Source organism: Pan troglodytes, chromosome 6, assembly GCF_028858775.2.
Source record: "Pan troglodytes isolate AG18354 chromosome 6, NHGRI_mPanTro3-v2.0_pri, whole genome shotgun sequence".
NCBI lineage: Eukaryota > Metazoa > Chordata > Mammalia > Primates > Hominidae > Pan > Pan troglodytes.
In genome coordinates this window covers 131,646,020-131,672,189 of record NC_072404.2, presented here as the reverse complement: position 1 = coordinate 131,672,189, position 26,170 = coordinate 131,646,020, and the positions used below count along the sequence as shown (strand labels likewise).

General features: G+C 38.1%; 2 long non-coding RNA genes across 3 annotated transcripts in view; one reads left to right on the top strand and one right to left on the bottom strand.

Annotated features, from left to right (window-relative positions):
- The window catches only part of LOC107975924 (uncharacterized), a 49,387-nt gene extending 41,642 nt beyond the window's left edge, over window positions 1–7,745 (bottom strand). Inside the window, exons 1-3 of one of the 2 annotated variants that reach the window (XR_008536528.2) lie at window positions 7,101–7,745; window positions 6,414–6,485; window positions 4,470–4,668 (exon numbers count right to left, since the gene is read on the bottom strand). This is a non-coding gene — a long non-coding RNA (uncharacterized LOC107975924). The remainder of the gene's footprint in view (window positions 1–4,469; window positions 4,669–6,413; window positions 6,486–7,100) is intronic. The other variant, XR_010158951.1, reaches the window with a different exon arrangement.
- Window positions 7,746–7,772: 27 nt separating this feature from the next.
- On the top strand, window positions 7,773–18,892 carry LOC129135565 (uncharacterized). Its single transcript, XR_008536527.2, has 3 exons — window positions 7,773–7,905; window positions 8,328–8,411; window positions 17,063–18,892. It is a non-coding gene; the product is annotated as an uncharacterized LOC129135565 (long non-coding RNA).
- Window positions 18,893–26,170: the final 7,278 nt, after the last annotated feature.

Genomic DNA, 26,170 nt, shown 5'->3' with positions numbered 1-26,170 from the left:
GTGCTATTCTTGTGATAGTGAATAAGTTTCATGAGATCTGATGGTTTTACAAAGGGGAGTTCTCCTGAACATGCCCTCTTGCCTGCTGCCATGTAAGACATGACTTTGTTCCTCACTCAACTTCAGCCATAATTGTGAGGCCAGCCATGTGGAACTTTGAGTCAATTAAACCTCTTTTCTTTATAAATTACCCAGTTTCAGGTATGTCTTTATTAGCAGCATGAGAACAGACTAATACTGTCAGGAAAACCTATTTTGTCTGATACAAATATAGCAAATCTTGTTCTTTTTTTGTTTCTATTGGCATGGAATATCTTTTCCATCCCTTCATTTTCAGTCTTTAGTTGTCTTTATAGGTGAAGTGTGTTTCTTATAGTATCATTAAGTCTTTTTAAAAACTCTATTCAGCCATTCTATATCTTTTGATTGGAGAGTTTAGTCCATTCCCATTCAATGTGATTATTGGTAAGGACTTACTCCTTTGATTTTGTTGTTTTCTGGTTGTTTCATAGTCTTCTCTTCCTTCTTTTATTCCTTCCTCTCTTCCTTTTAGTGATGGAGATTTTCTCTGGTGGTACATTTTAATTTCTTGCTGTTTATTTTTTGTGTATCTTTTGCATGGTTTTTATTTGAGATTACCATGAGGCTTGCAAATACCATCTTGTAACTCATTATTTTAGACTAATGACAACTTAACACTGATTGCATAATCAACAAGCAAAGAGAAAACTAATAAATACTCCATATTTTAACTTCATCTCCCTGCTTTTAAACTTTTTGTTTTTTCTATTTATATCTTATAATACTGTCTATATCTTGAAACATGGTTATAGTTATTTTTTATAGGTTTATCTTTTAATCCTTCTACTCGATATGAGTAGTTCACACACCACGATTACAGTATTATAATATTCTGTGTTTTTCTGTGTGCTTACTATTACCAGTGAGTTTGGTGCTTTCAGAGTATTTATTACTCATTTATGTCCTTTTCTTTCAGATTAAAGAATTCCCTTTACTATTTCTCGTAGGATAGGTCTGGTGTTGATGAAATTCCTAAGCTTTTGTTTGTCTGGGTGTCTTTATTTCTCCTCCATGTCTGAAGGATATTTTCACCAGGTATATTATCCAAAGGTTATCATCTTTATCCTTCAACACTTTAAATATGTCCTGCAACTCTCCTGCTTGCCTGTAGGGTTTCCACTGAAAAGTATGCTGCTAGATGTGTTGGAACTCCATTGTTTGTTATTTATTTCTTTTGTCTTGCTGCTTTTAGGATCCCTTCTTTATCCTTGACCTTTGGGAGTTTGACTGTTAAATGTCTTGAGATAATCTTATTTGGGTTAAACTTGTACTTGAATATTGATACGTTTATATAGGTTTGAGAAGTTCTTTGCTATTATCCCTTTGAATAAACATTTTACCCCTATCTTTCTCTCTCCACCTCCTCTTTAAGGCCAATAACTCTTAGGTTTGCCATTTGAGGCTATTTTCTAGGTGTTGTGCATGCTTCTCTTTTAAAATTCTTGTTTCTTTTGTCTCCTTTGACTGTGTATTTTTAAATAGCTTGTCTTCAGGTTCACTAATTTTTTCTTCTGCTTAATCAATTTTGTTAAGATACTTCGATGTATTCTTCAGTATGTCACTTGTATTTTTCAACTCCAGAACTTCTGCTTGATTCTTTTAAATTATTTCAATCTGTTTATTAGATTTATCTGATAGGATTCTGAATTCTTTCTCTGTTTTAACTTGAATTTTGTTGCATTTCTTTGAAACAGCTATTTTGAATTCTCTGTCTGAAAGGTCATGTATCTCTGTCTCCCCAGGATTGACCCCTGTGCCTTATTTAGTTCATTTGGTGAGGTCATTTCCCTTGAAGTTTGTCAGTGTCTGGGCATTGAAGAGTTAGGATAAGGTATTTATTGCAGTTTTTGCAGTCTTGGCTTGTTTGTACCTGTCCTTCTTGGAAAGGCTTTTCAGGTATTTGAAGAAACTTCAGTGTTGTAATCTAAGTTTTTGGTTACTGTAGCCATATCTGCATTAGGAGCCACCCCAAGCCCAGTAATGCTGTGGCTCTTGCAGACTCATAGAGGTATTGCCTTGATAGTCTAGAATAAAATCCAAAATAATTCTCTGGATTACCTGACAGAGACTCTTGTTCTCCTCCCTTACTTTCTCCCAAACAAATGGAGTCTCTCTCTCTCCCTCTCTCTCTCTCTCTCTGTGTGTGCTGAGTTTCTTGGAACTAGAGGTGGGGTGACACAAACAACCCTGTACCCACCACCACTAGGACAGTGCTTCAGACCTGAAGCCGGCACAGCATTGGGTTTCACTCAGAGTCAGCTGTGAAACTGCCTGGCTACCACCTATGTTTGCTCAAGGCTCTAGGGCTCTAAAATCAGTAAGTGGCAAAGCCAGACCGACTGTGTCCTTCTTCTCAGGGTGGTGAGTTCCCCCTGGCCCTGTGCAAGTCCAGAGATTCTGTCTAGCAGCCAGGGCCTGGAGTTGGAAACCTTAGAAATATACCTGGTGCTCTATTCTACTGTGGCTGAGCTGGCACCCAAGCCACAAGACAAAATTCTTCCCACTCTTCTCTTCTCTTTCCACAAGCAGAGGAGTCTCTCCTCATGGCTACCACTGCCCTAGGTCCACAGTGAGAACTGCCTTGCTACTTGCTCATGTTCACTCAAGATCCAAGCACTCTTCAGTCAGTTATGGTAAATGCTGCCAGGCCTGGGACTCTTGCTTCAGGGCAGTCAGCTCCCCTCTGGCCAATGGCAGGTTCAGATATGTCAACTAAGAGCCAAGGCCTGGAATCAGGGACCACAAGGATATGCTTGCTGCTCTACATCACTGTGGCTGAGCTGGTGCCCAAACTACAAGACAAAGTCTTGTTTATTCTGCCCTCTCTTTTCTTCAAGTAGAAGAGTTTCTCCTCATAGTCACAAAAGCTGGGAATGTACTGGGTCGTGGCTCTGAATCTCACCCCAAACCCATGGTAAGTACTGCCTGGCTACCACTGCTGATTGTTCAGGTACCAAGGGTTCCTTAGTCAGCAGGTGATAAATCTTGCCAGAACTAGGTCCTTCCCTTCAAGGTGATGGGTTCTCCTCTGACCCAGGGTATGTATAGAAATGTCATCTGGGAGCTAGAGCCTGGAATAGGAGCCTGGGACTCTGCCCTGTGCTCTATCCTGCTGTGGCTAAGGTGGTATCCAAGTTGTAAGACAAAGTACTCTTTACTCTCCCTTCTCCTCTCAAGTGGAAGGGATGGTTCTCTCCTGAAGTTGCAAGCTTCACTGCCTAGAGTTTGGGAAGGGTGACACAAGAACTCCTTTGGCCACCCCAGCTGATGTCTCACTAAGTTGTGTGCACCCCAAGCCCATTGGTTTCAAGCCCAGCACAGCACCAGGAGTTGCCCAGAAATTGCAGTCCTTGTGGCCTGGACTGCCATTCATTTCAAGTTTATTTAGAACCCCAGAGCACTTTAGCCTGTGTTGGCAAGACTTGCCAAAACTCAAGTTCTGTCACTGGGATGGGCTATTTCCCTCTAGCTAGGGTTGGTTGAAATGCTCCCTCTGTGGGTACTGGCTGAGTTCTGGCCTTTGTTGCTTTCTGCTGTGACAGAGCAGCACTGAATTCCACTGCAAAATTCCACAGTCACTGCACTGTCCCACCCTCAAGCATACAGATTCTCTCTCTGCATCATGAGGGGCTGCTGTCTGGGGATGGGGGAAGAGTGGTGTAGGCAATTCAAGTCTGCCTTTCCTATCCTCTTCAGTGCCTCTTTCCTTAATATGATGTGGAGAAATAGGAACACTTTTACACTGTTGGTGGGACTGTAAACTAGTTCAACCATTGTGGAAGACAGTGTGGCTATTCCTCAAGGATCTAGAACTAGAAATACCATTTGACCCAGCCGTCCCATTACTGGGTATATACCCAAAGGATTATAAATCATGCTACTATAAAGACACATGCACACGTATGTTTATTGCGGCACTATTCACAATAGCAAAGACTTGGAACCAACCCAAATGTCCATCAATGATAGACTGGATTAAGAAAATGTGGCACATATATACCATGGAATACTATGCAGCCATAAAAAAGGATGATTTCATGTCCTTTGTAGGGACATGGATGAAGCTGGAAACCATCATTCTCAGCAAACTATCGCAAGGACAAAAAACCAAACACCGCATGTTCTCACTCATAGGTGGGAATTGAATAATGAGAACACTTGGATGCAGGGTGGGGAACATCACACACCAGGGTCTGTTGTGGGGTGGGGGGAGGGGGGAGGGAATAGCATTAGGAGATATACCTAATGTAAAAGTCGAGTTAATGGGTGCAGCACACCAACATGGCACATGTATACATAAGTAACAAACCTGCACATTGTGCACATGTACCCTAGAACTTAAAGTATTTTAAAAAATGATGTTAAAAGCAGGTACTGTGATCACTCACCTGATTTTTGCTTTTTATGAAGGTACTTTTTTTGTTTAGATAGTTGTTCAATTTTGTTTTGATAGTTGTTCAATTCCTTTGGGGGAGATGATTGCTGGAGGCTTCTATTTGGCCATCTTGTTCCATCTCCTCCTGTATAGTACTTTTAATGCTGTCTTATGATTTTCTGATCTTACACAAAGGTCTTAAGTACGTTTGCCTGCTCAGAGAAAAAAAAGTGTATCAAATGTAGGTCTTCTATAGTATGATTCATTTTAATTTTGAGGACTTTATTGGCTCATTACAAAAAATGTTTTCACTAATAATAACAACTTTCTTTTAAATCAAAACACATTATGAAAACACACAATTTTGTTTAGAAAAAGTGTTCAGTAAATATTATTTAACAATGCTCCTCTAACTTCAGCCAAACCAGAGAAGAGTAATTTATGGATTTTGAAAAGTTCATATACGTAGTTTGCAGAAGTGATATTTGGTACATTCTTTGTGTAGTTGCCAAAATTTCTCCACCAAAAATTAGAACTCATTTGATAAAAATTGTTGACAAAAATAACCACAATAACAATACACAATGTATGATGTGAGAAGCTTATTAATATGATAAATAATATATCTTAAGCATAATGAAAGAGTTTTTTAACTCCAAAAATTCAGTTTGTATTTAGTACAGCTAGAAGTTCTGTTACAAAAATGCATAAATTCAAGGTTCACTTCTTAATACCTAATTGGTTTTGCCCACTATTCTATAAATAATCCATAAAATTACATGTTCTTTACATCTTCCGTGATAATTAAAACAATATTTAACCAGATTTTAACAAATCTAGCTAATTTTTTCTTCTGTACTCAATTATTTCTACTTACTTCAAAAAAGTAAACATCAGAACCAAGATCAGGTTTCACGTGTGAGAATTTGGAGTTTTTTTTTTTTAACATAACATCTAAATTTGAAGTACTCTAATTTTAAAAATTAGGATATGATGAATATTTATCAGAAGATCCTCTTTTTCAGATAGTTGAAAACTTTTGTGTATACATTCAGCATCAGAAATAACATATTGATTATTTTGGCTGGGCACAGTGGCTCACACCTGTAATCCCAGCACTTTGGGAGGCCGAGGCAGGTGGATCATGAGGCCAGGAGATCAAGAAATAACATATTGATTATTTTAATGGATTGATAGCCATCTTTAATGCCAATACAACATTATGCCTGTAAATTTAGCATTATTGCTTTTCATAAGAAAAAGAAATACAGTGGCATATTATGCTTTTAAAATTTCCTGATTTGGCCAGGCATGGTAGCTCACGCCTGTAATCCCAGCCCTTTGGGAGGCTGAGGTGGGTGGATCACAAGGTCAGCAGATTGAGACCAGCCTGGCTAACATGGTGAAACCCCGTCTCTACTAAAAATACCAAAAAAAAAAAAAAAAAAAATTAGCTGGGCGTGGTGGCAGGCACCTGTGGTCCCAGCTACCTCAGAGGCTGAGCAGGAGAATGGCATGAACCCAGGAGGCGATGCTTGCAGTGAGCCGAGATGGCACCACTGCCCTCCAGCCTGGGCGACAGAGCAAGACTCCGTCTCAAAAAAAAAAAAAAAAAAAAAAAATTCTTGATTTAAGGTAGCAAGGCTTTAAAAATAAATCTACAACTATTTCTTACAAACACTTCAAACTCTGAGAAAGATGAAAGCTAAACAAAGGACAATACTGTTATGAGTCATATATTTATTGAAAAGGAAACATAAAGAACTACCGTGCAGGCACACACTGCTGGACTGTAAATGAGGCTCATTTGAGGCTGGGGATACGTGAATGTGCTTGTTATGCTGGGCCCAGGGAGCCTCTGGGCACAGCTCTTCATGGAAGTGCTCTGTAGGGTGAGTGGGGATGAACCCCTTCCTGCAAGCCATGGACGGCAGAATACAGTGGAAATAAAACTTACTCGGTCTGGATGGCAGAGTTAGAGATAGCATAGTGGCGTGGGTTGACAGCCTCTCCTTCTCCCAATACCTATCTGAAACAAAACCCCAAAGTTAAAAATTCAGCAATAGCTTAACAAGAAAAGATAAAACTTCTTTCCATAAAATGTGGAAAGTGATGACTTGATAGAGAGGAAAAAGAATCTTCTGGTTAAATATCATTCATGTACCCAAAACTGGCCAATGGTTTCTCATTTTCCTCAAAGTCCAAGTCCTTAAAATGCCTTCCAGGGCTCTCTATGACCTGGGTCCCGATTCTGTGACTTCATCCCCTATTATTCTCCTGATTCACTCCTCACCAGTTGTGTTGGCCTCCTCACTGTGCCTCTAACATGCCAATCACTTTTCCAGTGCAGGCCCTTTCCATCTGTATTTCCTCTGCCTGAGCAGTTCTTCCCTGACAATGTACAGGGCTCATTCCTCCATTTTCTTCAGGTCTATGCTCAAAAGTCACCTTACCAGAGGTCCTTTCAGAACACCCTGTCCCAAACAGCAGACCCTAGTAGTCTCTGATATGCTTACTGTGATGGTTAATATTGAGTGTCAGCTTAATTAGATTGAAGGAAGCAAAGTATTGTTCCTGGGTGTGTCTGTGAGGGTGTTGCCAGAGATTAACATTTGAGTCAGTGGATTGGGAGAGGCAGACCCACCTTTAATCTGAGTGGGCACCATCTAATCAGCTGCCAGCCTGGTTAGAATAAAGCAGGCAGAAGAACTTGGAAGGAGCAGACTTGCTGTGTCTTCTAGCCTTCATCCTCCTCTTGTGCTGGATGCTTCCTGCCCTCAAACATCAGACTCCAAGTTTTCCAGCTCTTGGCCTCTTGAACCTACACCAGTGGTTTGCCACAGTCTCTCGGGCCTTCAGCCACAGACTGAAGGCTAAACTGTCCACTTCCTTACTTTTGAGGTTTTGGGACTCGGACTGGCTTCCTTGTTCCTCAGCCTGCAGATGGCCTATTGTGGGACCTTGTGATTGTGTGAGTCAATAATCTTTAATAAACTCCCCCTCATATATACATCTATCCTATTAGTTCTGTCCCTCTAGGGAACCCTGGCTAAACACTTATTTCATTTTTCTCTATAACACTTATACAACCTGGCTTATATAAATCTGTTTTGTTATTCATTCATTGTTGTCACGTCAACAATAGTAATATTCATAGGTCAGGCACATTGTGTATTTTGTTCACTGCTGTAAAACTAAAACGATACTTGGCACAGAGTTGACACTCAGAAATATGTGTTGAATAAGTAAATTCTGGTGTGGCATAGAGTTCTGGCTGTGGTCCCATCCTGCAGAAGCAAAATTCTTTTAGTATTGTGAGGTCACAGAGTCATGGCATTCTCACTCGCATCTTCCATGGGGAGACAGGTGGAATGGTGAAGAGAAAGGTTAAGAGAAAAATTTAGTAAACACTTTTGAGTATATAGACTCTTGCTGCATGATCCCACTGTGTAAGAATTTGCTTATTTCCAGGGCTTCATACCAAGATGGGTATAGCAGAAGCCTACCTGTATGATAAAGGAGTGAATACACTCCCAGCTGGGTGCAGGGGGGCCTGCCAGAGTATCTTTAACAGTGTTTCAGAAAGGAAGTATGTGGCTTCATTGGAGTATTCCCTTTCTTCTCCTTCCTAGCCTCAGTTTACAGAAAGTGGAAAGAGAGTAATATCCAGCTTTCAAAATTAGAGCCAAAATGTCCTACAAGAGATGGCAAGGATGGCAATCAAACAGATTTTACTATGTAATATCCAAGTTACAAATGAACAAGATGTAGATATATGACCCCTCAATCAATAGATATATAGATCTATTGAGGAATATGTGAAGAATGAATGTAGACATTGATTTTTCTCCTTACTTTTCTTCCAATTAAGCAATCTCTATCTGTGAACCTGTAGTCAATTCAGAGTTCCCCAGACTGGCGTTCTGTTACAGAGGGAGTTTAGATTCAACTTCAGGTGAGTGATGGAGACCCTCTAGGCTGAGCTCCAAGGTGCGGCTTGGTAGTGACAGGCTTGAGGCTGAGCAGAGGGGCACGTTGGTCTCCTGCCTCTTAAGGCTCATATCTAGCTGATGAGATCCCCTTTAATGTCATGTTGTTGTTTTATTTCCTATTTATATTTGAATTCACGATTTTACACATTTTTAAAATGAATATAACATGCCATATTCCTCATCTATACCTAGATCAATTAATAGCTATATATGAATAGACATATATATAATGAACTTAATAACATGAGTTATTAAAGTATATAAAAGAAACTTAACAAAATCCCATATTTCTCATCTATATGTGTGTATATAAGAAGAAAAATCAATGTCTACATTTACTCTTCACATATATTTTACAGGCACCTTCTTTACTATGGTCACCATATTAACACTGAGATCATCACTGCCCATCACCACCTAACATTAAGCTAACAAAAGTTATAGAAAATGAATTCAACATTCAATGAATGCCTTTTGAGCATCTATTGTGTATCAAATACTTTCAAATATAACTTATTTAACTTTCTCAACAATTTGGTGGAGCAGATACTGTCTCCTTTATAGCTGGGGAAATTGAGGCTAAGAGAAGTTGGGTGAGTCATACTTTTCACTCAAACCTCTTTGTTTCAATTTTACTCTATGGAAGTGCCATATAATGCCCCAGAAAAATAATAGACTGCAATGTTTCTCAGCCCTGTCTGTTGAAAAATTATTGGTACCTAGGGAACTCAGCACAAATATTAACACCTTGGCCCCATCACAGACAGCCCAATTTAATTGATTGGGTAGGGAAGGGAACAGAGGAAGCTAATTTTTAAAAACTCTCTTGATAGGTCTAACATGCAGTCATGGTGAAGATCTACTGATCTATTGTTTCTTATATATACTAAGTTATATTATATTATATATTCATATATTATATATTATAACTAAGTTTCTTATATTTACTGACTGCTTTCAAATTAATATGGCTTTAGTTGTTGGGGGGCTGTATATAGTTAGTTCAGCAGTATCATAGACACTTCTGTTTCCTAAACTGGCATGATTTACTCAAAGCTGGCAATCATTAGAACTTTGATATTTATTTTACTGCTTACTCAGTAATATCTATTTCTGAATTGCTATTTTGGAGCTCCTACATGACTCATTAATTGCTATAATAACACCCCAGAAACAAATGTTAACACATCATATTAATAATTTTATCTTAAATCAGAAATATTTGCTCTAAATTTTTAAGGATCAGGTAAAGAAAGTGAGCATCCAAACTCCATCTAGCACTAGGGTTTAGTCCTCTACAGCAAATGTGAAGGTCAGGGAAATCTCCAGAGTTTAGTATCACCTGAGAGTTGGGCAAAGTTAGAGCCAAATCCCTGGTAATAAAAATAGGGATCGGGTCATGTATATTGTGTTGTGGCAAGTTTCATCACTGAAAGAGTGAAGGGTCATAGAGAAAATATTTCAAGCTTCCTGAATGCTCCAGGATCAAGGACATACCACAACAAAGTCACACTCTCTTAAGTTATACCGAGTGAGACTTTTTAGCCAATCAGAAGCTATTCACAGAGCATTTGTAGAATTAGATGAGAGGAAACCTCATAAATCGTTTAATAAAATATTTTCTCTTTACGGGTGAGAAAAATGAGGATCTGACATGAAAAGTGACTTGCAGTAGGTGCAAACTAGTGTCCAGGGCTCTGGCCTCCACCTCTGGTCAACTTTCACCACCCCATGTTATGCTAACCCCTGGCATTCTGTTTGTGCACAACCAAGTCTTTAATTTGTCCTAGTAGTCATATTTTTTTCCTCTTCTTCTTAAATTGATGTCTTCACTTGCTGTTTCCTTGGGTGTTGAAACCCAAGTCCCACCCCCTGAGGAACCAACAACATTGAATACGAATATGGCCATGAACTGATTGGCCAAATCTACTCTGACCCGTGCTCCCAAGGTGAATGACCTTGTTGGGGTTGACTCAGTCTTTTCCAGGGAGGTCAACATCACCTCAGCTATTTCAAAACAGAGCTAAAGTTCCAGTCCAGGGAATGGCTGATTCTTCAGGTGTGTTTCTGTGTGCACAACTTGTTCTTTCAACAACCTCCCCATGAGTTTCTGGAATGTGAAGACTACTTTTGTCTGAAGAAACCACTGGCCTACATATTTTTATTATACACACATGAAAAAATTGTTACAAGAGGTACTGCTGTGACAAGCAGTATAAAGTCTTGGACTGTTTCCTAGTTATTTGTCCGTACTTTATCCACCTGCCTGAGGAGAGTGGTACAATTTTGAGAGGAAGCTTGTGAGCGAAGTAGAGTAAATAAATTAACAAATAAGTAGACTGAAGAATAGGCATTAAACTATAAACCAAATACTTTCCATAATGGGTCCCTTTTGGCTGCATGACTTTCTTTGCAAATATCCTTTTTTTTCTAACCACTTGTACTTTCTCATTTTTAACACTCTCAGCCTTACTTAAACCCAAATTACTTCCTTTCTTTTCTCTTTTCTTTCTTCCCATTCCCCAATTCCCACATATTCCTCTTTGACTTTTCTAACTAAAGAGTAATTTTGATCACTGAATATGTAATATATATTATGGAAATTATGTATATATAAAATGTTTGTGTTACTATATATATATGCTATACGTAGTAACACACACAAATGCTTTTCCTCTGCTATTGTATATATGTTATATATTCCTCTGCTATTATATATATTATATATAATTTAATATCAGAGGAAAAGAGAAAAAGCATTTTTCATGCTTATTTCATATAACAGTTCTAACTTTTTCACACTGGAGTAAACCAAAAGGGATTTGCAGGCATCTACATGGGACCTGTTGAAAAAACATATTATATATACTTTATCTATATCATTGTGATAAACACACAAATATTAATGAAAAGATTGAATATTGAAACAGTCAAATCTTTGCAGTTTTTAAAATGAGACTTCAGTATGTTTTCCTGACCTTTTTTTCTTTGGCATATTTTCATGCCTGAAATGGTTAAACACTTCCTAGTCTCCTAGTCAAGTCTTATTAATGATGATTCCTGCAAGGTCTTAACAATCCTCATTGATAAGACACTTTTTTGCATAAGTTATAAAAATTAAAACCGTTAACATAACAGTTAAAGTGTATTTGAAAAATTTAGCACCTTGTGCCTTTTTTTCAAAAACAACTGTAAAATTAGAATTTCCCTTGCTAAAAAGAATAGATCTTTGAATCCAATAATTTTTTTTAATGCCAAGTATTTTGAAATAATGACAATTTAATTTGGGGACAGGTCTGTGTGTTAGAGGAGCTACTATGCAGCCAGCTTGGATGACAAAACAGAAATATTCAATATCTGTGATGCCAGAATGTAGGGGCCACTGCTTGGAGCTACCTCTTTCCCAGCACCCACCTGAGCTTTCTGCTTCTTCCTTCCCTACCCCCATCCCTTTCCCTACCAGGCTCACCTTAAGCTATTGAACATCTTGGACACCAGCTCCCTTGGCAGTCTCATGGACTCTGTAGTGAGTTGAATAGTGGCCCTCACGAAATATGCCCATGTCCTAATTACCAGAATCTGTGACTATTATCTTACTTGGAAAAAGGAACTTTGCAGATATAATTAAATTAAGGATCTTGAGATGAGGAGATCATCCTGGATTATCTGTGTGGCTCTAAATCCACTGACAAGTTATTTATAAGAAATGCACAGGGAAGACTGCTTAGACACTTCAGGGCATTATAGCAGAATATCATAGTCTGGGTGGCTTGTCAATAATAGGAAATTATTTCTCACAGTTCTGGAGGTTGGAAGTCTAAGGTCAGGGTGCCACCATGGTCAGATTCTTGTGTGAGCCCACTTCCAGGTTGTAGGCTGCCAACTTTTTGCTGTTTCCTCACATGACTAAAAAAAGAGTAAGGTAGGTTTCTGGCCTCTTCTTTTAAAGGCACTAATCTCATTCATAAGGGCTCCACTCATCCCAAAGTCCCTATCTCCATATACTGTTACATTGGGATTAGGGTTTCAACATGTATGAATGTGGAGCACACACATTGAGTCTGTAATAGCAGATTCGGCAGAAGTGGAAGAGGGGATATAGCCTCGGAGGCAGAGATTGGAGTGATGCGGCCACAAGGCCACAAGTCAAAGAATGCCAAAAGCCTCCAGAAACTAGAAGAGACAAAGAAAGACTCTCCTAGAGCTTCCATAAGGAACATAACCCCTGCTGACACTTTAATTTCAGACTTCTGTACTCTAGCACTGCAAGAAAATAATTCTTTTCTTCTTTTCAGTCACTGAGTTTTTGGGAATTTGTTACGATAGCTACAGGAAACTAATGTAGGACCTTGTCTACAATGGGCAGTAGGCACTTGGGAGGTGGCTGTTGCATCCCACCTGGGCAAAGTGGCAGGAGTGGCTATCTTGGGGTTCCCTACCTGTGTGGCCCATAGCATACCTCAGGCTGCCCTCTGAGGAGCCCAGATGAAGTTCTGCCATCCCTGGCCTTGCTGCCCCAGCGCTGAGGGTCTCCGCATGTTATAGCACAGTAGCTCCGCCCCTATGGACACACTGTCCTGGGGGTGTCACCTAGGGTTGCTATTAGCAGTAAGCTCATCCTCTGCTTGTGATTTCTTCTCATTAGGGTTACTAACTCTGTGTTGAAAAGGCAAACTATTGTGTGTAAAAAAATATCCATAGTTTTGGTAAGAAAAATATAGGTTCATCAGAAATTGGTACTAGGAAAAATCACTCATCAGAAAATATTTCTAATTTTATTCTGTTTTTTATTAAAAGCATTCCTTGAACAGAATACAAAAGACACTTGAGAGGTGGTACATGGGTAGAAACCCTTACTGCTTTCTCTGGTTGGGTTTGGAATTATTCTAAATTCATGCATTAGTGTTTTTGAGCTTCATTTTAATTAAATCTCAAACACATTCTTTATTGAGTTATAACAGAATTTGTGAGAAGTTTCCTTCAACCCACTTCAGGTCCCAGTTTGCTCTTTGCACTTCCTTCCTCTGCATCATATGTGGCCCTGATCAGTGAATACTTCCTCTGCCTCTTTGTGTCTGCTTTCCTGAACATTACCTCATCGTTTCTGTCTCCTATAATCATACTGAAACAATTAATGGGACATGTAAAAGACATTTGAAGAAATATTCTATTTGCTTCAGAGAGATCATACTGACCATCGAAGAGGGTGTTTTCATGAACATGCAGTCATCTGAGTTATCAAGAGATGGATTTAAATTGTTATTGTTATTTATTTTCCTGTAACAGGTGCTTTTTTATTTTTATCTTTTTTTGAGATGTAGTGTCGCTCTGTCACCCTAGCTGGAGTGCAGTGGTACAATCTCGACTCACTGCAACCTCCTCCTCCCAGGTTCAAGCAGTTCTCCTGCCTTAGCCTCCTGAGTAGCTGGGATTATAGGCATGTGCCACCATGCCTGCCTATTTTTTGTATCTTTAGTATAGATGGGGTTTTGCCATGTTGGCCAGGCTGGTCTCGAGCTCCTGACCTCAGGTGATCCACCCGCCTTGACCTCCCAAAGTGCTGGGATTACAGGCGTGAGCCACCGCGCCTGGCCAACAGCTGCTCTTAAGTGCCCTGTTCTGTCAAAACTGTTCAGTGGAGACCATGCTGCATAACAATGTTTCCTCAAAGCATTTTGCAAAGTGTGTATACCCTGAGCATTTTTATGTATTATATAAGGTAGAATGATCTCACCCATGGAGTCTAAATTGGGCTTTGCAGTGGTATTCTACAATCTGCACATGATGCCACATCCATGCACAACCGTGGCTATTCCTAGCCTCAGATGATATTCCAAGGAATTGGGACAAGCATTTTACCCAGGATAACCTGTGGCCATAATTTATTGAAAAAATTTACAAGGAAAATACCAAAATAGACAATTTGATAATTTAAAATTAGTGATCGACCAGCTTTTAGGGTTCTTGAACTCTAATGATGAGCTCACAGTTGTTGGGGCAGAGGGAGGGAGAAGAAAGGTGGGTTCCCTTCTTCTAGGCCAGAGCATGGTAATATTAAACAGTACACAGGCAGAGCATGAGCAGTGACCACCACACTCACTTCTAGAAACTTCCTGGGGTCATGGCAGAAGTGACAGCAGCCATAGCAGCAGCGCTGGGGGCATTTGTTTCTGTAACTGCCAGCTTATGAATAATGCTGGTGGAGTCCTTTCATCTCAAGAAATACTATCTGCATTGTAGCTAAGAAGTCCTAAGGCTGACCCTTCGGATATAAGTAAGCACCTCTGTAGCTTCTTGGCCAAGAATTAGATTCTGGAGGAAGATGAAACTCTGTTCATCTAGGCAGGTAGGATTCATTTTCCTTTGGCAAATTGATTTGGCACATAATGTGACCAAAGCTCTAAGTAATGTCATTGCTCCATCTTGTAGATGGGAAAACAAGGCACAAAGAGATTCCATACCTTGTACAAGATCACAGTTCATAAGTGGCAGACTCAGACTCAAACCCATGCAGTCTGGCTAGATACTCTGATATTCTTAGATTAGCATTTACAGTAAAGACAGCAGAAACACTGCTTTGCTTTTATTCAAATCATTGCTCCAAGGAATGGAATAAATTATGTATGAGATATTTACATGTCAAGATGAGCTACTGTCACAGGATGATGGGAGGGTATCTCTGGAATTTTACAACAGACCAGGGTCAGGCAAGAATGTCTAGTGTTCTGCTTTGGAAAAGTTGAAATTGCCTGGGTACACAAGATTAAAATTATATTTATTTTAGCAAAACATTTTGAGTCTGTCAGTTTTATACCTTGAGGTTTGGAAAACCTGACATTTTCTTAGTCTTAAATTAGTGTAATCTATTTTAGCATCAGCTTTCTTCATTTTCTAATTAAATTCGAGCTTTATTTAAAAGTGAAGTCTTTATTAAGGCAAATGTTTTCACAGGTAGGTTGTTTAGCTTAACCAAACTAGTATCCAAGGTGACCCCTAGAACATAAACTCTGGAGATTGTGAAGTTTAGGAAGGTTGAAAACATGTGCTTGATTTTCTTGAGGAATTTTAAAGCCTCAACTAATATCATTTTCAATCAATTTTTGGAACATATACAAAATTTTCTTCATTGCCATTAATGTCTGCAATGCTAGGTTGTGGCTATTGCTAGATCCCTACTATCAATTGACACTTATTCAATATAATACACTTAAATTTTTCTTCTAAACTTAATTATAAATTGTTTATGTCACTATTTTTTCTAGGAGAGTCTAGCTCATAAAAAAGGAAAATTTCATGTATTATATTAAGACCCAAGCCAAAGTTTCAGGTTTGCTTTGGAAAAATTGTTTAAATGAAGAGAGAAATTGTCAGTTAATTAAAAACACCAGCAAGTGAAGAATATCTTTTTTTAAAACCTTTGTTTTATGTTCAGGGGTACATGTTCAGGTTATATAGGTAAATTGTGTGTCACGGGGATTTGGTGTACAGATTATGTCACTACCCAGGTAATAAGCATACTCTCTGATAGGTAGTTTTTGATCCTTACCCTTCTCCCTCCCTCTACCCTCAAATAGGCCCTGGTATCTCTTGTTCCCTTCTTTGTGTCCATATGTACTCAGTGTTTAGCTTTCACTTATAAGTGAGAATATGCACAATTTGATTTTCTGTTCCTCTGTTAGTTTACTTAGGATAATGGTCTCCAGCTCCATCCATGTTGCTGCAAAGGATATAATCTCATTTTCTTTATGCGTGCATAGTATTCCATGGTGTATATGTACCACATTTTTAAAATTTAGTCTACCATTGATGGGCATCTAGGTTGATTCCATGTCTTTGTTACTGTGAATAGTGCATGCATGTGTCTTTATGGTAGAATGATCTATATTCCTTTCGGTATATACCCAATAATGGGATTACTGGGTTGAATGGTAATTCTGCTTTGAGTTATTTGAGAAATCATCAAACAGCTTTCCATAATGGCTCAACTAATTTATATTCCCACGAGCAGTGTATAGGCATTCCCTTTTCTCTGCAATCTTGCCAGCATTTATTATTTTTTGACTTTTTAGTAATAGCCATTCTGACTGGTGTGAGATGGTATCTCATCGTTGTTTTGATTTGCATTTCTGTAATGATTAATGGTGTTGAGCATTTTTTCATATGATTGTTGGTCTCTTGTATATCTTCTTTGAAAAGTGTACGTTCATGTTGGATAAGAAAGCAAGACGCAGCAGTATGCTGTCTTCAGAAGACCCATCTTATATGCAATGACGTCCATAGGCTCAAAGTAAAAGGATGGAGAAAAATCTACCAAGCAAACAGTAAACAGAAAAAAGGAGGAGTTGCTAATCTAATTTCAGACAAAACAGACTTTAAGCCAACAAAGATCAAAAAAGACACAGAAGGGCATTACATAATTGCTTATTTTGTTTGTTTGTTTTTTGCGTGTTGATTTGTTTATCATCCTTATAGATTTTGGGTATTAGACTCTTGTTGGATGCATAGTTTGCAAATATTTTCTCCCATTCTCTCTGTTTACTCTGCCAATATTTTGTTTTGCAGAAGGTCTTTGGTTTAATTAGGTCCCATTTACCCATTTTTGTTTTTGTTGCAGTTGCTTTTGGCATCTTTGTGGTAAAATATTTGCCACCAGACCTGCCTTACAAGAGGTCCCAGAAGGAGTGCTAAACATAACCTGCCTTACAGGAGGTTGCCAAGGGAGTACTAAATATAGAAAGGAAAGACTGTTACCAGCCACTACAAAAACACACTTTAAGTACATGGACCAGTGACACTATAAAGCAACCACACAAACAAGTCTGCATAATAACTAGATAACAACATGATGACAGGATCAAATCTGCATATGTAAAAACTAGCCTTGAATATAAATGGGCTAAATGCCCAATTAACACTGAGTGGGCAGTTGGATAAAGAAGCAAGACTCAACAGTATGCTGTCTTCAAAAGACCCATCTTATATGCAATGATGTCCATAGGCTCAAAGTAAAAGGATGGAGAAAAATCTACCAAGCAAACAGAAAACAGAAAAAAGGAGGAGTTGCTAATCTAATTTCAGACAAAACAGACTTTAAGCCAACAAAGATCAAAAAAGACACAGAAGGGCATTACATAATGGCGAAAGCCTCAATTCAACAAGCAGACCTAACAATCCTAAATATATATGTATCCAACACAAGAACACCCAGATTATAAAGCAAGTTCTTACAGACCTATGAAATGACTTAGATAATCGCACAATAATAGTGGGAGAATTTCAACACCCCACTGACAATATTAGATTATTGAGGCAGAAAACTAACAAAGATATTCGGGACCTGAACTCAATGCTTGACCAGATGGATCTAACAGATATCGACAGAACTCTCTACCCAAAAACAATTGAATATACGTTCTTCTCATCTGCACATGGCACATACTCTAAAATCAGCCATGCAATAGGCTTAAAACAGTCCTCAGCAAATAAAACAAACAAAAAAAAAACTGAAATTATACCAACCATACCCTTGGACCACAGGGCAATAAAAGTAGAAATCAAGACTAAGAATATCACTCAAAACCACACAATTACATGGAAATTAAACAACCTGCTCTTGAATGACTTTTGGGTAAACAATGAAATTAGGGCAGAAATCAAGAAATTCTTTGAAACCAAAGCAAACAAAGCTACAATATACCAGAATCTCTGGGACATAGCTAAAGCAGTGTTAAGAGGGAAGTTTATAGCACTAAATGCCCACAACAAAAAGAAAGATCTCAAATTAAGAACTTAACATCACAAACCAACCCCAAAGCTAGCAGAAGACAAGACATAACCAAAATCAGAGCTAAACTGAAGGAAGTTGAGATGTGAAAAACCATACAAAAGACTAATGAAGCCAGGAGTTGAGTCTTTGAAAGAATTAATGATATACCTCTAGCTAGACTAATAAAAAAAGAGAGAAGTTCCAAATAAATACAATCAGAAATGACAAAGGGAATATTACCACCAACTCCACAGAAATACAAACTCTCAGAAACTGCTGTGAACACCTCTATGCACTCAAGCTAGAAAACCTAAAAGAAATGATACATTCCTGGAAATATACAACCTCCCAAGATTGAACCAGGAAGAAACTGAATCCCTGAACAGAGAATATCTCTTGTAAAGATGTCTTCAAAATCTCAAACTCCAGTGCTCCTTCTTTTAAGAACTCCAGGCGTGTCTTACCAGTAATGTCCCCCTGGAGATGATACTGACATTTTGAAAAACATTCCTCAAACAGAAATCACCATCTTCCTCTTTCAAATCCTGTTCCTCCCTAGCCTGTGCTCTCCATATGCTCATCCATTACTGAAGCTAGAAACTGCATAATTGTCATTGATTCATATTTAGTACCTGTTGGCTTTGCTTCTTAAGATAAATTCCAAACGGGGTTGCTGAATTATTTTTTTAACTTTTTATTTTCAAATAACTTCAAACTTACAGAAAATTGGCAAAAATGTACTAATGTTTTTGTATAGGTCCTTCACCCAAATTGGTTACCAAATTTTAACATTTTCTCATATTTGCTTTGCTTTAGCATTCTCTCTATATACACATGTGTATAAATATATAGTGTATATATGTACATATACACACAAACACACACACATAGACACCAACCAAGACCGACCAATTATATAAATATATGCATTTTATATATAATATTTATCTATCTTGTTCTGTGTCATTCAGGAGTAACTTACAAAGTTCATGTTTCTTTCCCCTTAAATATTGCGTTATTTTCCAAGAATAAAAACATTATCCTATGAAATCACAGTAAAATTTTCAAAATCAGAAAAGTTAATATTGATATTATACTATTATCTAATTCATAAGATCTATTCAATTTATTCTAATAGTCTCTTTGATGTCTTTTATAGCATGTATTTTACAGGTCCACAATGCAATGAAGAATCACAGTTGCACTTAGTTTTCAAATCTCTTTAGTCGTCCTTGATCCGGGGTGGTTCTTTGGCCTTTCTTTGTTTTTTATAACATTGATTTTTTTTTTTTTTTTTTTTTTTTTTTTTTTACAGAACAGCCCATTGATTTTACAGAATGATTTTCAAGACTAGTTTCAGCTTATGCATTGTTGTCAGGGATGTAACATAAGTAATGTAGTGTTCTTCTCAGTGCATCACATCAGAAGGCTCACAATGTCTGTCTCATTACGAATTATGTTACCTTTGATCACTTGATTAAGTAATATATTGACATTTTCCCCTCATTCACTTCTTCACTCGCCATGAACACCTGGATGTTTAGTTATGAAATTCTACCAATTCAGATATTCTCCTTCATTCCCATGGGCTTTGCCCAGACACTAGTTTCCCAACTATATCTCACGTACAAACCCTTCTTCCATATTCTTGCCAAAGTTAGGTTTTTAAAATACAAATTTGGCCATGAATTTTCCACATCTTTATTAATTAAGACTTTCTGTTTTACTCGATTCCTTATAGTAGCATTTCCAAACTCTCTTATATGGAACACTAACTTTTCAAAATATCCGTGCAGCTAAAGGGATATTTGGTGAACTAAGTATGGGGAATTTTATCTTTATTAACATATCTTGCAGAACCATATACATTAGCACATTGAAGACTGTGAGAAGTTTTACAGAAAAAAAATTGAGCATTTCCCACACTTTCTTGAAAAAGAAAAAATTTGTTTGCTAGTCCCCATAAATAATCCAATAAATAAGTGGTCTATGGAGTTAATATTTTATAAAACACCTTTGGGAAAATGTCACTGAGTATAGTCATACTCTTCAGCTAGCCTTACAGTGATACTCATACCCCACTTCCCTTCTTCACCAACCCAAAGTCCATTAGTCTTCCTGCCAATAACCCTCTTATCATTGGTCAGAACTGTTACTTCTCCCTGATGCTCATGTCTTCTTACTGCATAATGCCTTCTGTCTACAAGACTGTTGTGAAACTATGTTTGGAATGCCCTTTGCTATCCCAATTCCCACCCTTCTCCTCCTGGGTCACTTATTCTCTTATTAAGACCCAGTTCAAAGGTTGCCCTCCTCCCCCAAGTCTTCTCTGCTCTCTTCTTCTCTCCTCCCTTTTTGTGTCCCTCTATTGAGGGCTTATCACATTGCAAATGATGGTCCTAGTCTGTTAGAGCTGCTGTAATAAAATACCATAAACTGAGTGGCTTATAGACAACAGAAATTTATTTCTCCTAGTTCTAGAATCTGGAAAGTCCAAGATCAAGGCTCTGGCAGATTCACTACCTGGTGAGGGCCCACTTCCTCATAGTCATCTTCTCACTCTAGCCTCACAGGGTGGAAGGGGCAAAGGATTTCTCTCAGACTTCCTTTATGAGGGCACTAATGCTATCCATGAGGGTTCCCCCATCCTCCACCATGACCTAATCACTTCCCAAAGGCCCACCTTTTAATAACCATCACCTTAGGGGTGAGGATTTTGGCATACGAATTTTGAGGGGACACAAACATTCAGTTTGTGTTTGACAGTTACTTGTTTGCATGTCTGCCTCTGTCCTCACTTGGTGAGCTTCTTACATGCCTTGTAAATATCATGGTATTTGGTAAGCTCTGAGTGTTGACTGTTGAATAACTGAGTAAACACAGACTTGACATTTTCTACATATTGATTTAATCTGGTGGATTTGTTAACATCGGCTATACCTGGTGACCATATCAGATTGTTGGTACTGAAGTAATTTTTGTATCAAGCCCAAATTACAAGTAACCAAATAGAAATTTTTATTTTTCATTCCCCTTTTCTCATGCAACTCACCTGTATTTAGAGATGTGTGTTACAAATTATAAGAAGGAAATAACTTGATTATTTTATTTGAATATTAGTCAAAAGCAGCAGGTAACAGACATATTTCCATTTCATTTACTTTATAAGATTCATTAATTAAGAAGATATGATTATTTTATTGCTTAGTAAACAGAGCAAACTTTCTGGCATATATGTATTTTATATTTCTGAAGCATAACTAATTCTCTAATTTGGAAGAATATGTGAGTTTGATACATCTAGCTTATAGTATAATTCTAAATTTCTAGCCACAAATTTTCCAGTTTTTCCGTTCATTCAGTATGTCGTCACTAATCTTTTTTTCATTTCAGATATTTGGGTATCTAATGATATTTAAAAAGAAAAATATATAATATTTGGTTAGTACAGTGTGTCTAGTTTTTTTGAAATTATATTTAGACCTTGATAGTCTTAATTTATTTTTCTAGATAAATGCATGTTACTGCATTTAATAGTAAGAAAACCCATTTTCCTGAACTTACTGTAAACAGGTGAATATATGGTGATAAACAGTGTTCTTGCATCATCTATGACTTTTGTAAACACACTTTGTCTTGTAATATTCTTTACCTTCTTTCAGTTAAAGATGTGATCTGTCAGATGCTTACATTTGTTAAACAACATTGACAAAAGCCTTAGCCTGTGACACTTGTGCATTGTCAACTTCATTTTCCCACTTTCCTTCGCCATGGGACTAGCTACTTCATTGCCATAACAGGAAAGCAGGATCATCTAAAAAAGCCAAGCTGTGGACTCTTTCCTCATCAGAGACCTCAGAGCCTGAATGAGTGCAATTTAGTTCCTGTCCCTTTGGAGACAATTGTAGGGGAGTAAGCTTTCCGTAGCAGGAGAGACATGGTGATTTTTTCCCTATTGCACTCCAATTTTTCAAGAATGTGTTTGAAATCAGATGTCGAACTAAACTCTAAGTTTAGTTTTATTTCAAATACATTCCATACAGATTGTAGCACAGGATAGGGTATATTACTCAGCCTCCCTCCACACTGTGACTCATAAGGAAACCCCTTTTACCAGCTGCCAACAAATGAAGAGCTTGGGTTACCAGAGTTTGAGCAAGCACAGATGCAGAATGAGCTGGAGCTGGGCAGGGACAGAGTGTGCATTCCAGGTTGGCAAAAGTGCACAGTTTACAATTGCAAGGCAAGGTTGGTGCTTGAGAACAGTCAAGGAGGCTGATAGATGCTTAGTAAATCAGGCTAAGAATGCATGATTTTCTCCCCCCGCATACTCCTAATGTGTTTTCAAAGCGGAGATATTAATTGTAAATTTTCCAAAGTGCTTTCTTTGTTGTTAATGGGTAAGCCATTTAAATATCTCTACAGCTGCATAGTTCTGATCCAACCCCCAAATCACAGCTAAACTTCTAATGCTGCAGTATGTGGTGGCTTGAATCAGCATTACCATACAAGGCAGCTTTGAATTCCTCGCAGTAACCTTTTATTACTGTTTTTAAGTTTCCCAAGCACTGCCAAATGTCTTGAACTTTGTGGAATGATTATAAACTTTATAAATATAAACCTTTGGTTCCCCTTTGAAATTCTGCTAAAGAAGGCCAAAATTATATTAACAGTGCATATATTTCAAAATCAAAGACCTGTAATACCATTTTGATTATTCACTCTTGGAAAAAAAATTGTTGGGATCATTGGACAATTGATAAAGGGGCATTGCAACAGCTGTGCTGACTTTCAGGAAAAAAAATGATACAACCCAGAAACAATGTTTGGGCTGAAAAGCGGGCCTGCATGTCTGCTTGTTTGCAGATGCCTGGGATATTTAGAAAGCTGCCCCTTTAAAATCTCCAAAACATTTTGTTAGAAACACTTCGTAATGGAAGTATGTTGCCCTTGGCACCTCGGCAGAGCAATTCTTGCTTTCATTTCAAAATATGAGAAATTTCGTTAGAAACAGAAAGTGTTTTGTCTTTTGCAAGCTGACATGATGCATGGCCCAGAATCAATCCGATGTGGAGCAACTCCTTAAGGAGAGAAGAGCTTTCTCAAAGAACAGGCTACAGCTTTTGGAAGCTGCAAAGGCACATGGAAGAAATCTCTGTGAAAGGGCAAGCAAGCAAAAGAAAACTATTTCTATGTGGTGCTGACATCGTGACCTGACATAGTTCATATGAAAGGGAAGAAGATATACATTCAGTATTAAGTATGTCATGGTGAACACAAATTCACACTTTAGGCCTTGATTGTCAGGGTGTGAATTCCAGGTCTTTTACTTCTTAGCTTGGTGGCTTTCCAAATTACATAATCATAATAATTCTACTGCCCTCAGTTATTCTATCTGTAAAACGATAAAGTACCTACCTCGAAGGGTCGTTGTGAGGATTAACTGAGTTTGTATGTATAAAGTAGATATAACATTGACTAGAGCCACTTTTTGAAATAATGCTAAGAAAATTTTAAATAGAACAGAGTAAGAATAAACTTTATCTTTAAAAGTTTTCCAGTAAATTTACTCTCATATGATAATACTTGCCCCAACACACACACACACACTCGCTTGCTCTCACACATGCACACTGCTCACACACGCTCACACACACTTGCACACACACTCGATCACACACACACAACTCACTCGCTCACACATGCATGCAAGAGATGATAAAGAGGTCATTCTAATGTTTTTTCCTCTCCTATTTGTAAAATCTATAAGTACTTTGGAAAAGGTTCTATAATTATCCTGCAAAGTTCTTCTGGATGGGAATAAGTCATAGAAATTCCATTTCATTTTATAAGTTAAGAATCAAGAACCCATCTCAGCCTTCGATGAGAATACTGAATCTTCCCTCTGAGGTGCTACCCTTTAAGGCAGGGGCTTCACCTGCCATGTTTGCCATCATATGCCAGCCATTGGAATGGGCAGAAGGGAGTGCTTAATAAAGATTGAGTGGTGATGATAATTCATAATAGTGTTTCATAGTTCATTACCTTACGGATTTTGCAAAACAGCATACGGTATTTCCCAGTAGAGGCAAATGCTGAGTGCTGTGCCATTTGGTGAAAAAAGGAGCATGACATGGAAAACCAATTCAAAACGAAAGCACCTCATGTTGCTGCAGACCTATGCTGTCTTCCAGCTCCTCTCTTCCTTGCTCCCATTTCACACCCATCCTCAGAACTTTGTTTGGACCAAGGGAAAAGAGAGAAAATGTGTGTGGGATAAAAAAGAATGTACTATATGACTTTGTCAAGCAGAGCTGCCAATACTCTTATCTCCTTCCTTACAATTCTCTCTTACAAACACATAAATTATTCAAAGGTATCTTACCTAAATTTTATCAGTTGCAATTAAATAGAAGTAATTTATTTAAAAATTTGACAAAAAAGTGATAAATCAGGTAAGTCACTAATTACGAATACTATTGCATACCATCTTTCTTTGGAAAATTGTACATATTCACAAACTTCAGGGCTAAGCACTAGATTTTCTCGCTACTATTGCATTTATCACAATGGATTGCCAGTTTGTTTAAATACCTCTCTCGTTTATGGGATACGACACTGTAAACTTCTTGAGGCCAAGGTCTACATTGTATAAAAGTTTGTACTCATAGTACTCTGGAGTTCATGAGTGACTAATAAATCCCTACTTCCCCCAATCTTCCTTAAATAAATGTCCTTTATTTCATAGAATCTGGAGAACAAACAAGGTCCTGTATTCTAAGTTCTTTCCCACTGAATCTTTAGCAGCACCAAAGGTGTTTCTCACTTTAGCACCTGGAGTGTTGAGGATTCCATTTGTTCAGCATAGAAATTCAAGAACTGAAGACTCTCTGTGAAAATATAGGCTTTCTGTTTGCTCCATGACTGTGATCCTAACCTCTGGAATGTACTGTCCTGAAAATAGTGCTCACCAGAATTTCCGAGTCTAGAATATTATAAAAATTCCTGATGTTTATAAACTCTTAAATAGAGTTTATAGAATTAAGTTTAAGGCTGCACAACTGCATAAATCCCTAAGCAAAAGAAGAAGAAAGGTAGATGAGAAGATGAAAGTTAATATCCAAAATAATGCATCTGTGTAAATAACAAATTATATGAATTTGTATAAATAACATTTTATAGCATACAGGGCAAATGTATGTGTTTTATAGAAATTCCCTTTTATGTATCTGTTATATAATAACAGAATTATTATATAATAATTCTATTCAGTAGGTGTTAGATGTCTTGGCCACATAAAAAATGACCCCAAATTCAGCAGTATAAAACAACCATTTATTCTGCTTATAGAGTCTGTGGCTTAGGAATTTGAATGGGACACAGTGGGTTCAGGTTTTTCTTCTGATGTCAGGGGCTTCAGCTGGAAGACTAGAGGCCCAGGATTGGAACTGTTTGAAGATTTGTTCACCCAGGTTTCTGGCAGTCAGTGCTGGCATTGGGCTGGGAGCCTCAGTTCGTCTCCATGTGTCTTTCCACATGGACTCTCTGGGTGGAAAACTTTGGGTTTCTCCACAGTATTATGATTGGGTTTCAAAAGCAAGCATTCCCAGGGTAGATGGTGGGGGAGAGAGAAAGAGACAGAAAGAGAGAGAAAGATAGAGAGAGGGTGAGAGTGATCCTGGAGAGCTCCTATCACCTCTGATGACCTTGCCTAGCCAGACAGACATGCTGCAGTCTGTTAGTCCAGGCAGTAACAAAGTTCCACTCAGTTTCAAGGAGAGGGAAGATAGACTCCAGATGATTGTCGACAAGGTTCTGCAAGAACATGTGACCAGAGATATTGCTATGATCATTTGTGAAAACATAAGCTGCCATATAGGGATTGATAGTCCCGTTTCATAGGTGAGAAATCGAGGCACAGCTTAAATGGTTATTCACATCCCCACAGCTGGTAAG